This window comes from Furipterus horrens, unplaced genomic scaffold (assembly GCF_987537825.1).
Source record: "Furipterus horrens unplaced genomic scaffold, mFurHor1.1.pri manual_scaffold_5, whole genome shotgun sequence".
NCBI classification, from domain to species: domain Eukaryota; kingdom Metazoa; phylum Chordata; class Mammalia; order Chiroptera; family Furipteridae; genus Furipterus; species Furipterus horrens.
Window position 1 is genome coordinate 10,129,750 of NW_028327175.1, and position 12,884 is coordinate 10,142,633.

The 12,884-nt window shown below is 39.3% G+C and overlaps 1 protein-coding gene across 2 annotated transcripts in view; it reads right to left on the reverse strand.

The window, feature by feature from the left end:
* Positions 1 to 12,884, reverse strand: part of WDR70 (WD repeat domain 70) — a 243,778-nt gene that overhangs the window by 64,877 nt on the left and 166,017 nt on the right. The window lies entirely within an intron of this gene.

A 12,884-nucleotide genomic window follows, 5' to 3' on the forward strand; every position in this document is an offset into this window, starting at 1 on the left:
CAGCATGCGCGGGAACAAACACCGCACGGGGTGGCCTCCAATCTGTCCGCTGCCCTCCCAGGTCCCACAGCTCCAGGGCTCATGAATGCCCTTTCGCCGACTGAGTACGCCCGTGACCCCCACACGTCTATCTCCCTCTACTGCGTAACTCGCTCTCTAGCAAAGCCGTCTTCTAATGGTACTACCATCTCCACTTAGATACGCTGTCCTCTCTTCCAGTCAATATTCCTAGAATTAAACTCATACATTTTCTATCCCCAAACCGGCTGCCAGTCCTGACTTCTGTGTTTTAGTTAACCTACTACAGCAGTCCCTCTCTATATCACGGTTCACTTCTTGCGGCCTCACTGTATCGCGGGATTTTTTAAAATACGTGTTATATTTAATTATTTATCGCGGATTTTTCGCTATATCGTGGGATTTTGCGGCACTGTACAGTAGATACTAAAATAAATGTAAGATTCCTACTTCGCGGATTTTCACCTATCATGGGGGGGGGGGAGTCTAGAACATAATACCTGCGATAAGCAAGGGATCACTGTACATACTTTTTTTTAGTCACTAAGCATCATCTTTGATCCTTACCAAATATCCTTCTCATGTCCAATGCCTTTTATTAACTAGTATGACGACCTATACTCTTGAGCTGCCAATAAATGCTGATAATAATACAATAAGGAATATCAGCCTAAATGTATACAACCCACACAGTTTACACAGCACTTTTATGTGTGCTACCACATTTCACGCTCGTAACAACCCACTGAGGCCACTAGGAAAGACATTTTTATTCTATCCATGGTCCACATGCAAAACCCACACAGGATCAGAAAGGTTAACTAACATGCTCAAGGTCACAGGTCCCACTTCTCATCACGCTCCTCTGCTTCATCCCAGTTTTCATTTTTATAATAACTTAAGGTAAGAAGAGATCGCCTGTCTTTCATCCCGGCCATCTTGTATACCCCCACCGAATTAACCTTTCTCAAACTTCCTGTTGATCACGTTACTCCCATAGGCACAGACCTTTGAGAACTGACATTGCAGAATAAGAAGGTAAGTAGGTAAATAGTTAAGGAAGTGAATGAACAAACGTCGAAAATCGGGCACGATGATGTTGATGTTCCTCCATGGCCTGACCCCGACAAAGCTTCCTGGCCTTTCTTCCTTCTACCCTAGGAAAATCCTGTGCTCTAGATAAACTCAAGGGGTCACTGCCCCTTAAGACTGCCATCTTCCATGTCACACCTTCGCCTAGAGGGCTGACTCTGCTGTCTGCCTGCTCTTGCCCTTAGCCTGCGTGTCCCAGACCAGGCACCTTGTGCTACTTGACGCTTTTCTAATGTGCGCACGGCACTCTTTTAAAAATACTTTTTGAAAAATTTGATTTGATTTTTATAAAGTTGGGCACAGAAATATGCTTTTAGGGAGTTTATTGTTGAAAATTCACCCTGTTAGTTTTATGTCATTTCTAAGTGATTTCTCAAAATCACTTCAAAAATCATTCAGACTCCACTGACAATGTTAATAATAAAAAGCAGGCTAATGTCTTAAAAGGAAAATTCAACAGAATCATAAGTAGCAAAACTTAATACGATCAATGCAATTTAGAAGAGATAAAAATAAAAAATGACAGAGAAAATTCTTACTGTAACATTTAAAAATTCAATTTACTTAAACGAAAGAACAAAAAACCAAAAACAATTCATCTATTTCTCCCACCACTATCCCCACCTCTGGCACATGGTAATTGTCTTTCTCTGCCACATTTATTTCACTTGGCATAATGCCCTCAAGGGTCAACCACATTCCCGAAAATGGCAAGGTTTCGTTCTTTATGGCTAAATAATATTTTCTTGTGTTTGTGTACACCACAATTTATAAAAAATAAAATATATAAATAAAATTAATATTTGAAAAGTCGTTACTTTTCCTTTCATAAAGAAGAGACACTTATTTAGGCTATAATTCAAACTCCTGTGAATAACAAACTACAAAGAAGTTGCAAATGCTCAGCTTCTCGGTGTTGTTCCATTAAAACCAAAGAAATATCTCAAACCACTATTTTGGTAGATAAGCTCCGACAAAACATTGGTGTAGAGTGCTAAGCATGTTTGTTGATGTTTTATTGTTAAGTGACCTCTAAGAGTTCAGCTATCAACAGATTAACACTCAAAGAACAGCTCCTTTTTTCTCTGGAAAATTTAATTCTTTTTCGGAGGGGGGTGGATTTTATTCTCTAAAAAAAGTTAACAAGTTCAAGTCAATATTGAGATGAATCATAGTAAGTTTCTAAATTATAGCCTCATAATTTACAGTAAAGTGACTCCATAAATTTCTATACAAAAAGGAAATTCACCAAGGCCTTTCAGAAATAGAACCCAAGGGCTTCTCATACACTGCAGATATTATCACCACCTTAGTCAAACAAGTAAGGGAAGATGTGGAAGAATAGTACTTATTAGTACATCCTCTCAAAATAATCATTCTCTTTTGATCTCTACATACATTTACTGATGGTCATTTTTTTAGTACGGGGGGTTCTTTGTGGGGAGAAAATTGGAAAACAAATTGTTTCTATGAAACAACTATTTTATATTTTTGAAATGTCTCTCACACATTTCAGGCTGTCAATAATATTTATTGAGTGCTTCCTCTGTGAGGCACTCAAAGCTAAAACACAAATTCTTTTCATGAAAAAAGTATTGACATTTAGCATTTTCTGTCACATGATTAACATACAGACACTTGGTCCTCGCTGATATACAATGGTGTGACCTTGGAAGAATGGCCAAATGAGTTCACAGCACAGGATAAAAGATACTATACTTACTCTACTGATTGGCAAAGGTTTTAAAATAAATTTTAGTTATTCCTCAATCCATTTTAACCTAGGGCATAGTTTAGTAAGGTTGGAAATATCTCAGGTTATCAAAAAAAAAAAAAGAAAGGAAAAAAAAAAAAGCGGAGCTGTTGTTTTTCTTTGATAAATCACGAGCTGCCTAGAAGAACAAGCACCAGCCCCACTTTCAGACCTCATGAGAAATTTCCCAGAGCCCCGGCGGCCTTGTGCTGGACACGTCTGGTTCCAGTCTGCGCAATGTCACGGCGGTCACACATTACATAACCTGCCGCGGGGAAAGACCCCACCGAATTTGCCACCTCTGCTGAAACTGCTGAGCAGCCGCAGCCGCAGAAACAGCGCTCCAACCTTAGGCTGGCAAGGGAGTTATATCTTATTCTGTCTTCTCATCTGAGGGAAGGTTAAAAGATTTCGGAAACTCTAAAGATTATTTCTCAAAATGCCTAAGGGAGTCATGAAAAACTGACGCTTCGTAGTGTTTTTGAAAGTATAATGTTCATTTCCTAAAGAAGAATGTTTCACCTCTCATCTAACGCTATGTTCCATTGGAATAAGAACTATCATTATAAGTTCAAAAGACTTGGATTTACAAATTAATTAGCAAATGAGCTTTCCTTCTCCTTAGAAAAACAAATCACTTACTTATTGCTCACCAAAAACCAACCAAACAAAACCAAACAACACATATGCATAATTCTGGCCTTCAGTTTTGAATTGTTTTCATACTTTGATCTGGCTCATAATCTTATAAAATAATGGAACTGCAAGGGCTGGGTTATTTTGTCTGTTTGTGAACATCTGATGGAATGAATTAGAGGCCGGCAGTGAGAAACTGGAAACATAAAAACAGCCACGGGGTGAGTTTTTATTGCTCTCTCTCTTCACGCTCCTCTTCCTCGCGGGCCCCCGCAGGTGGGCGGGGCACAGCCTTCTCTCGCCAGCACTGCGTGAGTCAGTCTGAAATGCACGCTCAGGCGTCCTGCGAGGCCTTGTGCCGCCGACAGGGCTCTCGTCCCTAATTCTAATTCTGCTTCTACTTCCCCGTTTCCTGGGTGTCATGAGCACCTGCTATGTGTCTTATCTGGACAGTTTCATGCTGGAAATACTGCCCTTCAGAACACCTGAAATGGGACCCCTTAAATATCTGGATATAGAATCATAATCTATATGCTCATTTTCAAATGTCTCCTCTGCATTCCTATTTTAACTCTGGGCAACAGAGATCAAGATTAAAATGCCAAAAATAAATAACAATAAGATAAAGAATATCATTCTTATCTTCTAAATTTAAGGAATTTAGTTAACTTATTTTCTGAAATCAGACGATGAAGAAATGGAGGAGGAAAAAAAAGAGCTCTGCTAAGCACCTGGGAGGAAAAACTGGACTTAATATAGAAGATCAGAAAACTAAGCCAGGTAACACTGTAGGGAGGTGGGAATAGCGGGCTAAGAAACAAAAATGTGAAATAAATCATTACCAATTAGTTGACCTTGAAAGAAATACTTGTGAACTTTCCATAACTGCAGAGAGTTTATACTGATAAAGGGAGACCTACTCTAAGTGAACAGCTACCACACCTTTAGTAATCATGCTTTCAAAACTCCTACTGGTGTATTCAAATCAAACATTCTACTGACAGTTACTAGATCTAGAACACTTAAAGTAACTTTCCATTAAACCTCCACCCCCACCAATCTTCTCTGCCCATAGAATAGGCCTTTCTAAAATTGTTTACTATACAGAACAACAAAAAACAGGTTGCAAAAATAAGTATTTCAGTGGTCACTACCTATAGCAGAAAAGTGAATCTGAGGTTTATACATACCAGACCTAGGCAGAAGAGGGCAGGAGAATTTGGAAGAGAATTCTAAGTATAAGAAAGTGTGCCATGAATCAGAGAAATGAAAAAGAAAAGGCTAAAGGTCATGTCTTTCAGTGGTTTGCGGTGGTGGTAGAATTGGGGAAAAATAGTTCAAAAGACCCACAGCAATTTTATTGTAATGAATAGAGAATTGGAAAACTAGTGAAATGTCAATTATAGTAACTCCGTGAAGCAGGCTATGTTTAGGTACAGCCCACAAACTCTCTTCTTACTTTACTCTGGTTAATAAAAGGTAATCCTAAATAGAATTTTAAGAATGCTACACTATACCTCATTTCATTCAAGTGAGCGTGAAATTTGGTACTTTTATACTGCCTCCTATTTCTAGCCTAAATCACTTACCAAAGAAAAGTTCCAATTCTGCAAGTGGACAGAACAGAAAAGTACAAACTTGTTTCTTTAATTATCTCCTTTAAGTGACTAGTGATTTTTCATTTCACAGAGTATTTCCAAATTTGGAAGGACCACAAAATTTACTGAAGTCAAGAGTAAGTGCTTTAAGATCAAAAGGTAAGCTCATACAGAGAGCAAGTGTCTGTTCAGGATTTAAGCCCGAAGTGTGACCTACTTTTAAGACTTTATAGCCTAGAGGAGAAAGTCTTTAGATCTAAATGTCAGCATGTTCTTTTAAAATTATTATTGTGATTATTTTTAACTCCATCATTCTCTCAAAGGAAAAAAGCCACACAATAGTCTATTTATCAAAGACCAGTGAATACTACATCAGAAAGGCTAAGACATAGCTAGAGAAGAATTATTATGGAAATACAAAATGTATCAACACTCTCTATTAGGAATGTCCACTCTCACAAAATAGCATTAATGCAGGTTTCTCAAGGTTAGATATATAACATAAGATGTTTTTATAATTATTTTTCCCTAATCAAATAAGACAAGTCAGTGAAACATGCTTATTTTTCAACAGTGTGGTATTAAAAGTGTGATAACTCTCTGTAAGTATTCTATACCAAAAACATTAAATATGTATTTCAGAGACTTGAAAGAATCAGTAGCACATGCAGATATCCATGAGGATGCAAAAAAAGACAAGGGTAAGTGATTGAAAGCAGTGCCTTTGGAATCGACAGACCTGGTTTCTTGGCTTTACTATTTCTAGTGTAGACAACAGCCAAGCTGTTCACTTCATTAAGCCTTAGCTTTCTCATTCGTAAAATGAGAAAACGATTTCAGAATAAGATGAAAGAAGAAATGTAAATTGCTCAAACACACTTCTGGTCCCCAGGAAATGATCATAAACAATAGCTATTATTTTGTTTTGATATGACACAAGCAACTGGAAAAAAGGTGAACATTAAAAATTAGTTGCAGTATTATTAAACCTCAGACTACGCTAAGCAGAAGTCAACAGCATATTCCAAATCACAGGAGCAAACCACTTCATCATCATGATAACCATCAAGAGTGTCGCAGAAGCCAGCCAAGAGAGTCACTGCCCTCAAGGAGCTTCTAATCCACAACGGTTGACACTGGCATCAACTATCACGCAAAAGGCAGAGCCCCTGACAAAGAACGCACCGCACAATGACCTCAGTCCTGAAAGAGCTTAAGAGCCAAGAAAGTGAAGGCGTTAAGACGACATTCGTGCATAAAGGAGGCTCACAGATCAGAGTTCCTGGATCCACAAATGAGGCAGGAAAAGTATTCAGATGGTAAATTTTAACTTCTTCCTGTCTCACTAGCAGCCCCAGTGAGCTCTCTGGCTTTCCTTTAAACAGACTGCTAACTAACCACAATAAAACTCAGAAAACTTTTGATGAGTTTTCACAGATGGATAATGATGTCCATATCCGCTGGGAAAGAATCACAGTCATATTACAATGATTAAAATCGTTTTGCTGAGTCTTAATAACCCAGTCCAAAAGTGTGAAGTTGTAGGGACATTTTTTTCAGGTCTTTTTCCATCATATTAATATGATAATTCTTTAAGGAAAACTTACTCCAATAGGCAACTAGGAAAAGAATTTCAAAGGCTTGACACAATGACACTGTTGTTCATTATTTAAATGAATACCCTCTCTGGGGTTGTTTTTATGTTCTCCACTTCTTCTGAACATTCTAACTTACTCATCCCTTGGGCAGCCAGTGAATAGCTTGATGTTATTCATTCAGCTAATAAACATCCATTTAATCATTACATTTTTTTAAAGTGCTACCTGTATTGACTTATTCTAAAATAGTTAAAGATATTATAATTCTTTAAAGCTAATATTTCGGTCTTGCTCTTTTTCAAAGTATATTTTATTATGTTGTTACAGTTCTCCCAACTTTTCCCCCTTTGACCCCCTCCACCTGGTACCCCCTTCCCTCCAACAATCACCCCCTCATTCATGTCTATGGGTCGTGCATATAAGTTCTTTGGCTTTTCCATTTCCTATGCTATTCTTAACATCCCCCTTGTCTATTTGTTCCTGGCAATTATGTTTCTTAATCCCTGCACCATTTCCCCCTTTCTCCCTCTTCCCTCTCCTCCCCTGATAACCCTCCCAGTGACTTCCATGTCTACGTTCTGTTCCTGTTCTGGTTGTTTGCTTAGTTTGTTCTTGTTTCAGTTTTTTTTTATTCAGTTGTTGATAGTTGTGAGTTTGTTGTCATTTTAATGTTCATAGTTTTGATCTTCTTTTTCTTAAATAAGTCCCTTTAACATTTTATATAATAATGTCTTGGTGATAATGAACTCCTTTAGCTTTACCTTGTCTGGGAAGCACTTGATCTGCCCTTTCATTCTAAATGTTAGCTTTGCTGGATAATCTTGGTACATTGTAGGTCCTTGCTTTTTATCACTTTGAATACTTGCCTGTCCTTTCTTGCCTACAAAGTTTCTTTTGAGAAATCAGCTGATAGTCTTATGGGTACCCCTTTGTAGGTAAACTCTCTGCTTTTCTCTTGCTGCTTTTAAGATTCCCTCTTTAACACTGGCATTTTAATTATGATGTGTCTTGGTGTGGTCCTCTTTGGGTCCAACTTGTTTGGGACTCTCTGTGCTTCCTGGCCTTATATGTCTATTTCCTTCACTAAATTAGGAAAATTTTCTTCCATTATATTTTCAAATAACGTTTTCAACTTCTTGCTCTTCCTCTTCTCCTTCTGGTAACCCTATGATTTGAATGTTGGCAGTTTTGGAGATGTCCCAGAGTCTTCTTATCCCTTCCTCTATTTTTGAATTGTTTCTTCTTTCTGTTCTTGTTGAATGTTTATTTCCTCCTTATGTTTCAAATCATTGATTTGAATCCCAGCTTCCTTCCCTTTACTGTTGGTTCCCTGTATATTTTTCCTCATTTCTTCCTTTATTTTTGCCATACTCTATGAGTTCTCTGAGCATCCTTATCACCAGTGTAATTAACTCTGCATCTGATAGGATGGCTATCTCCGTTTCGTTTAGTTCTTTTTCTGGGATTTTATTCAGTTCTTTCATTTGGGCCATATTTCTTTGTCTCCTCAATTTGGCAGCCTCCCTGTGTTTGATCTGTGTATCAGGTAGAGCTGCTTTGACTCCCTGTCTTAGCAGTGTGACCTATTGTACAAAAGGTACCTGTAAATTGTGTGAGGTGGAGCCTTAGGTAATTGCCAGAGTGGGGCAACCCCCTTCACCATTTTGTGGCTCTGTGTGTAGTGGGAGACTTAGTTTCCAATCATGTCACCCATTTCCCACATGTGATTAGAACCCTTCCAGCTGCTGCCCTGGGGTTTGGATACTTTCTAAGACCGTGTAAGCCCTTTAAGCAGAGAAAATCTGCAGGTTCTTCCACTGCCCCAAACCCCACTGGTTTTTACAGCCAGAGGTAATGGGGGTTTATATTCCTGGTGCTGGAACCCTGGGCTGTGTGGTCTGGTGTGGAGCTGGGATCACTGGCTCCCAGGGTATCCCTGCCGATTTTTATCCACCACACGTGGATGTGGGACCGCCCATTCTGCTGCTCTCTGTGCCGCACCACATCTCCCCCTGTCTCCATGACTCTGCCCTTCCTACCTGTCTTTAAATCTTTGGTTGTCAGACTTCCATATAGCTCTATCTTCTGATGGTTCTGGTTATTATTTGTTTTTGAGATCTGGTTGGAATTTTCTCTACGGTTGCATGAGGAGGCGAAACATGTCTACCTATGCCTCCATCTTGAGCAGAAGTTGGTCTGGCTCTTGAAAACAACAAATTCATTTCTTCCTGAAGTAGGGGTGGCAATTATCACTTTCCATTATGAGAAAATCAGCTAAAAATTCCCATGCTGTATAGAGTCCAATAACTACCAGGAACAGAGCTGATTCAGAAACACACTAGTTCACAAAATGTGATTGCCAGTCTCAGCATCAGTGTGAACTTTCTTCTGTTAGACACACACTAGAAAGTCCACCAAGAGGAAAGGTACTACAGACACAAAGAGGGTTTAAGGACATCATGAATTAAAATCAATCAGAAAAACAACATAAATAAACTTCTGAACTGGTGAGTATCAAAACAACAACAATAGCTAACACTTAAATAAACAGTTTACTATCAGCCAAGCTGTTTTAAGTGTGCATACACAGGCACACACACACACACACACACACATGCACACTGCACATATATATGTACACATGCATGAGGTCTGTCCAGAAAGTATTGAGTCATGTAATATAAAAATTAGACACATTTATTAAAAAATATATTAGAAACATTGTACACAGGACAATGACACCACAGTCCCCTTAGCACCTTAGGAGCTCACACAGTTCTCCCAGTCACCATCAGCTGCCCTATCATATCTTCCTGAATCTCATCGATAGGCTAAAACCTCTTTCCTTTCAAAAAAAGTTTTGGGAAAAACCAGAAGCCACAGGGCACCAAATCTGGGCTGTAGGGGGGCTTAGTCACTTGGGTGATTTGATGTTTTGCCAAAAAACTCTGTAAGAGATATGATGCATGAATGGTCACATTGTTGTGATGAAGCTGCCAATCACCAGTTGCCCGTAGCTGCAGCCTTCTTAATCATTCAAATTTTTTCCACAGAGGAATGTTCAAGCTTAATGCAAAATCTGATACAGATTCATTGCTTTACTCGCTCAGTCATTTTGAATGCATAGCCACACAGTACACATGCTTACATAACCGGTGTCTACAGTGAAGTTGTCATTGTTCATGCATGCACATTCCAGTCCAATCTCCTTGGCTACCAGGTTACATTGATGTCATGCAAACCATTCTCTTTATATTAACAATGGCTGCCATTTTTCTGGACAGACCTCATATATATACACACACATACATATATATGGGACTACACATATAGATGCAGACATATATAAATACACACATTTAGTCCTAACAAGCCAAGGGATAGGTGCTGTTTTATCCCCTTTTTATAACTGGAGAAACTATCATTTAGAGAATAAATGGCAGAGCATGGATGTGAATTCAGGCGTATGTTCAAAGTATAATCATTTCACTGTAAGTGCTCTCAATTTCAACTTCCTAGCTCAACATAATACATAAAAAAGCACATTAAACCTTTAAGTGCAAAAAAAAAAAAAAAACAACATGCCTTAACTCTTGTGACATAAACTCATTTTAGTGTCCTAATAGACAGGATAAGAAAGGTGGAGACAGTTTCAGGTTCCAGAAAGCTGTCTCTTAAATAAGAGGAAAAAGCTATTAAATCCATTAAAATCAGGCTAAAGGATTCTTACTTTTCAATTTTGACTAACATCTAAACATTAGTAGACTGTAGCAGAAAATGAGTGCCTTTAAATGGCAGCGTTGACGCAGCGTGGCACAAGACCCAGTCCAGCCCTCTTCCTCTCCACTGCCGTGCTGTGTCCCTGGACCCCATGACAATCAGTGCAGAGGGACATGCAGAAAATGCAGTCTCCAAGAAGGATCACTGTGCCACTCTCTCAAGTATACGCACCCAGAAGGGATCTGGATCCAAAGCTCAGTGAGTCAGAAGGGAGCTGGTAAGAATCATAGGCAAACATGGGCCAGAGGTCCTCAGCAAAGTGGTAATACAGGTACAGAAGGCACAGAAATTCAATCAGCAAAAACAAGCAAATTAGGCTAGGAGATCGTGGAGAAAGAATCAGTGACGTTTTGGAAATAGAAGTGCAGCCCCAAGACAAAAAGTGAGAGCATTTTTCAGTAGAAATTCAGAGAGAGAGAGTAATGGCCTTGGATACAAGCCTCAGTTATTAGTAAATTCGTTCATTTGTTCAACTGAGTTGGAGATGGAATTGGAGATTTTGTGACTCAATGCATCCAAAACTGACGTCCTTGCAGCCTCCCCTTCTGCCTCCACTTCCTCAGGCACATCTCCCTGCCTTAGTGGGTGGCTTGGGACTCTAGTCACTCAGTTTAATCAGTCACTCATCCTTCACTTCTCAGATATAAACATCTACCAAGTCCTATGTGCCTGACAGCCTGATATTTCTCTAACCCACGTCTCTGGATTGGTCTCCATTTTCCCTCCATATACTTGACCTCTCGTTTGGGACTGGACTCACATGAAACCTCTTAACTGAACCCCCTGCCCCCTGCCTTAATTCCCTCTGATTTATCTCCCACATGAATAACAAAGTGATTCTTGGAAAACTTAAGGCTGATCATACATCTGTCTTGCTTACAGCTATTTACTGAAAGGGGAAAAAGCAGGCCTCCCTTTCCATATCACCCCATCCCAAAGCCACCAAGAGAGGCGTGACAAATTACTGTGTGGGGTAAGGATAGAGATTCATTTGAAAAGCATATTCAATCTATCCACTGTTTCTGTAACAGAGGACAGAACATAAAGCCTAACAAAGCCCTCTTAACTAACTGAAAAACACAGAATATGTACTGGTTTCTTAAATATTGAGAAATACTCTCCTGTAAGATAAAATAGAAGCGCTTGGTCCAAGCCTATCTTCGTAAATGGGAAAACCCCCATACAAATGAGTGATCACTATCAAACTCAAACACTCAAACACACACACACACACGCACGCACACACACGCACGCACACACACATACCTACTATAACAGTTTCAGGTTTAAACAAGAGGGTCACTTTCTAATAATGTGGATTTAGGGATATGATAGAGAATTTTCTTTTTCTTTTTTATTTTTTATTTTTTTGGTTTTTCAATTACAGTTGTCCCCTTTTCTCCCAATTTCTCTCCCCCATCCAAACCACCCCCTCTCCCGCAATCATATCCCTCCCCGTTGTCCATGTCCATGAGTCATTTATATATGTTCTTTGACTAAACCCTTCCCTTACTTATCCCCCTCTTTTTCTTTTTCTTTTTCTTTTTTGGACTAATCCTATCTAACAAAAGCACTCTTAACTTATCAATGTAAAAATAATAAGTCATCACGTATTTTGCTATAGCTTCAAATTAGTATTTCAGTGAGAGGTCTAAAATATCCTTCCTTCTGGAGACACACATTTTATGTGTGGGAAAACATTCAAGTCTGTGCAAATATCTTTAGCATCTCCATATGTTTTGACTCACAGCATTTGGAAAGGTTGCTCTGCTACTAAATGGTTTACAGGAAAATCTCCCTAGGTTTAAAAATAAAATAGCAAGATGGCTACTAGACCTAGTCAATGACAAAGAATTCCATTTAAGTTATGGCCATTTAAATTTAGCAGGGTGTTTTAATTTTATGCCATTTCTTGATTCACTATCTCAGTAATAAAATATATAAAGTATAAATCTAACACAGAATGAATTATTTCTCCAATTTAGGTGGACTCCACACATTATTTTCACCGAGGAAAATAGGAATACAATTTAGAAGTAATTCTAACGCAGTCCATTGAGGTGAAAGCACTTGAAAACACAGCAAAGGGAAAGGCTCTGGCAGTCACTCCTTGCCTGACTGAGTCTAATCTGATTTCTTCCTCAACCTCTCTTCCACTTCGACCCTTGCTAACTGTGATAGGAGGGCCCGGAAGTTCCCTTTCCGCATTGTCCCCCACCCCTTCCTTCTCTCCCAGTTCCACTCCCCACTCACCCAACTCTGCAGACCCTCTCGGGACAGACAGATGGAAGCGGAATCTCTTCTATGTGAACCGGATCATCTAGCAGACATTTCCGCCCTTGATAACATGTGGTTCCTGGCTTCTGACAACCTCCGGAGGAGAATGAACGCCACCCCACGCCCCAGAGT